The sequence below is a fragment of the Mustela erminea genome, chromosome 19, assembly GCF_009829155.1.
Source record: "Mustela erminea isolate mMusErm1 chromosome 19, mMusErm1.Pri, whole genome shotgun sequence".
Taxonomy (NCBI): domain Eukaryota; kingdom Metazoa; phylum Chordata; class Mammalia; order Carnivora; family Mustelidae; genus Mustela; species Mustela erminea.
Window position 1 is genome coordinate 39,336,738 of NC_045632.1, and position 4,670 is coordinate 39,341,407.

Genomic DNA, 4,670 nt, shown 5'->3' on the forward strand with positions numbered 1-4,670 from the left:
TAATTAGCTCAAGCTCGTTAAGATAAAAATATTGTTTCAACACTTTGAATTAATTTAGCAAACATTATATAAAACAAAGCATCAATGAGTTAAAATAGAGGCAAGGCTTCCTGAAGGAGGTGAGATGAACTATGGCCTTAAGAACGGATAGGAGGTGGCTTGGTTGATAGAAAGGATGTGGGAAGAAGACGACATTCTAGGTATGCACAAAGGGTATAATGCATTAGGATGCATGATTATTTTAGGAGGACCACACATTGAGTTCTGGTTATTAAAGTAGGAGCCTTGCTTAGAATGGTGCCTAACCACCAGTGGACGTTTATCAGGCATATTAGATTAGTAAGTCAAGAGTAGCTATGTAATATAAAAGCCAAAGCTTCATGATTAGATGACCTTATTTATCTTGAGGTGTGATTTTTGTTAGTAATACTCTTGGTCCTGATATCAGAGCCCTGATATTTAGAAATTAATGAGACAGGATCCTGATTTTTTTTTCTGTTAATATTCTTAGGGTTTTTGAGAAGGCATCTTAATGTCCATAGGTCTAAGTGATATGCAACTGTACCTTTACATCACTCCTTCTGTTCAGATATATATTCCTTACTCTGTGAACCTAAATTACCCTTTCTTGGAGGTAAACCAATTAATCTCAAGTTAAATCCCTTTAGCAATATTTTATTCAATTTTCTTATCTTCATCAAGATTTCTTTTTCTCCCTCATTTTCTCTGTTTTATCAAATGGAGGCTAGAGTTTAAAGGGAGAAATAGATTCCCTCAACAATACTTTCATCTTAAGGTCACTTATTTACAGAGACATATTTCAGGTGCTATATTAATACTTTCAAGCCAATGTGTTGCTGTTTTTTTTCTCTCATTAAGGAAATATTTAATGTAATGAGAATAATAAAATAAATATCCTAACGTTTGAATCATGATTTTAGGGGTTCTTATTCTCTAAGACATTTCTTCTAATATATGAGGATGAAATTTTACTGTAATGAATTGAACATATCATCCATAAACCAATATTGTTCAGTTTAAAGACTCTGCAAAGGGTCTAAAAAGAGCTGAATATTGGATATTACCCATTTCTAGTGACTTCAAACCAGTTCAAATTTATCCAAGAAATAAAGTAGCCTTGTCTGTGTTTATAAATTTGTAAAGACAAAGATTTAGCAAATCACCAACTGCTATGTCTCCGCTCACTCATTTATTCATTAATTTATTCCATGCTTCAGGGGCAGCAGAGGATAAAGAAGGAGATCTGGACTTCGACCAGACCGAGGGGTTCTGCATCACATTTGTAAAGCTCAGACTTTTTGTTTCCTTGTGTAGTGGGAGAACTGAGATGTTATAGCAAGGAAGTGGTCTGGACATTTGTTGTTTCTCTGTCAGCTTGCTCTTGCCAAAGGAGGGAAAGTGGATTAACAGACCTAGAGGTGGAGATGAACAGTAAAACTGATAAAACTGACACAGATTAAAAGAACATTAGATTTGTCTGAAGGCAAAATAATGAAGTCTTAAAATAAGGTAGTGACACAATGGTTAGAAATGAGGAGCAGGATTCAAAACACTTACGTGGTAGAAGTTGTATAATTTGGAGCTATGGCATAAGAGAGGAAGAACAGCAAACTTTGTCTTGTCTTTCAAATAACAGGTGATAATAATTACAGACCTAAGGACACATGGTGATTATTTATTCTATGAGATTGTGAGGAAGGATTTAGTTGTGAGATAAAATATCTCAATGCTTAATGAATAATGATTTGAAAATCTTAAATTCTTAGGCTATCGAAGAGATGATCACATACGAATGAAACTAAGGTTAGAATGCACGGTGTGGAAGGAGGTCAGGAGATAATGTCATTACAATTTTGATGACCTTTCTTTTTTTTTCTTTTTTTTTTTTTAAAGATTTTATTTATTCATTTGACAGAGAGAGATCACAGTAGACAGAGAGGCAGGCAGAGAGAGAGAGAGGGAAGCAGACTCCCTGCTGAGCAGAGAGCCCGACGCGGGACTCAATCCCAGGACCCTGAGATCATGACCCGAGCCGGAGGCAGCGGCTTAACCCACTGAGCCACCCAGGTGCCCCGACCTTTCTTTTTAAACTGCAAAATAACTTCATGGCAGTGGTGGTTTTGTAAATTCAATCACAGTTGAATGTGGTTAGAATTTTAAGGAATGTGTCACCCAGCTTGATGGTATCAGTTCTTCAGGAAACACAAGCTGAGAATGTTGATACAAATTTCCAAGAACTGAAAACGTCTAAGACAGGAAGGAGAAACTAGAAGAGAATGAAAATATGAATTGACCAAGATTCTGTACATTTCTTTTTTTTTAATTTTATTTATTTATTTGACACACAGAGAGAGATCACAAGTAAGCAGAGAGGCAGGCAGAGAGAGAGGGGAAGCAGGCTCCCTGCTGAGCAGACAGTCCGATGTGGACCTCCATCCCAGGACCCTGAGATCATGACCTGAACTGAAGTCAGAGGCTTAACCCACTGAGCCACCCAGGTGGCCGATTCTGTACATTTCTAATGTGAGCTTCACTGAACACTTGTACAGATAGTCTCAAATTCTCAAGGAACCAGAATTCACTTGGTGCTGAGTAGTGTGTGTGTGTGTGTGTGTGTGTGTGTAAGTACACTCACCATTTTTGAAGGAGTGGCTAATATAATCCCATATCCCCATTTTGACCAATAACAGAAATAGTACACAGTTCAAAAAGCCAGAGAGTTCCGTATTCTATATTATTTCAGAGTAGTATGTATATCAGCAAAGCAGCATCATGATAGGGCATTTTCTAGTAAATAATGACTCATATAACTTAATTCAGTAGCGATTATTTCCATAGTCCAAATTTGTCACCTCCATGATAGATAATGACGGAATGGAAATTGACCGTAGTGGTGTCTTTTAATTCCATCCTATTTAAGCACCTTGACTACTGCCACCAGCTATTGACTCAAGTAAGGCTGAGGCAGTAGGAACACAGAAAATACATAAAGAGTCTGAGGATAAATTTCATGGTAAAAACTAAGATCAGTTCCTGAGTATGTGATCCATCATAGCCTAATACTGAGACAATGGACTGAATTTAAGTTTCATTTACTAGTTTTGAGTACAAAGGTTATACAAAGATACATGAAACTGTCCTCAGTGTTGGCATCATGGAGATGGCCCTGTCAGATAATAGAAATGTAATTAGCAAGTGTTTGGCTATCCAAATAAGAGTGTATTTGATCATCTGATATCTAATTTTATAAATGATCTTTGTCTCCAATATCCCACGTATTTTCTCATAATTCAGAGGGAAAATCAAGTAGTTTGAAAAGTATACTCCATTTTTAGTTAAAGAAGGCAAGGGGGGTGGTTTATATCCTATTCAACTCACCATATGGGAATTAAGTAAATTTACTTAAATTATCTGAGCCCTGATTTCTTCATTTGTAAGCTAAAGGTAATAAAAACCCAGGCTGTCTCTTTCTTGGCACTGTTTTAAAGACATGGAGAGAAAATATTATACAAGCATGACATCGATACAATTAGTGAATTATCTATCCTGTTTTATCTTATACATTTGAATGTCTGAGCTCTCTTTTAAGGTTCAGTAAGGACACTTCGAGCACGTCCAAAATTCTATAGGCATTTAAACGTTAGTGCCTTTATACAGTGGGGTTTCTATTTTTCTTTACAAGTGTTAACACCAGTATTAATCATAAAATCATTTGAAGACTTTAAGGTCTTAAGAGTCATAGGGTAAAAATGAGACTATTCATAAATTTAAGTATGTTTGGGTCATTACCAAACAAAAAAACATTCCTCTGGTAATTAAAAAGGTACATTTATGCATATGTGTGTGAGTGTACATATGTATGCATCAGTGTGTAAAGGTGCATGTATGTTAATTTTCAGTGTACAGAGATCTCTTTTAAAATTAATGATGATGAGTGCTCGCTTCGGCAGCACATATACTAAAATTGGAACGATACAGAGAAGATTAGCATGGCCCCTGCGCAAGGATGACACGCAAATTCGTGAAGCGTTCCATATTTTTGAGAGAAAATATGGTCCAAATTAAATTTTCCAAAGATACCTTAAAAAAAAATTAATGATGATGAGATTGACCTATCATGTATATGTCTGCCTATCTCAATCAATATTGCCCTTATAGCACGCATATAGAAGGGTTTAAAATTGAATATTTGTTAAGAATATTCAAAACTATGAAATAAATATGTGGTATTACTCAGATGGCATAAACCTTTTGACAAAGGTCAATCACTATTATGATTACCTGGCAATTGCACTGGCTCAGAATATGAAAAGAAACATTTCTAGCTGGATTACGTGTGCTATAAGCAAAGGCCATTTCAAACTAAATGTATTCCAATGCCCACACCAGTTAAATATTGCATGAGTATCATTCAAAGGTGCTAGTTCAGCAGGAAGTCTGGGCAAAGGAAATGACTTCCTTAGGTAAAATGATGAGCTCATTTAATCAGCTTCCAAATTCTTGACAGGGATTAATCTTCCATTAGGAAAGCAGGAAAGTCCTCCATAGAATGTTGTCTGCCATTTTAGCAAAGAGGTTTTCTTTTTATTGCAGCCATCAAATGCCTTCTATATTAGCACTGTATACATTCATAGTTATTTGAAGCTGAA

The 4,670-nt window shown here is 35.9% G+C and overlaps 1 non-coding gene across 1 annotated transcript; it reads left to right on the forward strand.

Moving 5' to 3' along the window:
- Positions 1–3,955: 3,955 nt before the first annotated feature.
- Positions 3,956–4,062, forward strand: LOC116580414. Its single transcript, XR_004281649.1, has one exon. It is a non-coding gene; the product is annotated as a U6 spliceosomal RNA (small nuclear RNA).
- The last annotated feature ends 608 nt before the right edge of the window (positions 4,063–4,670 follow it).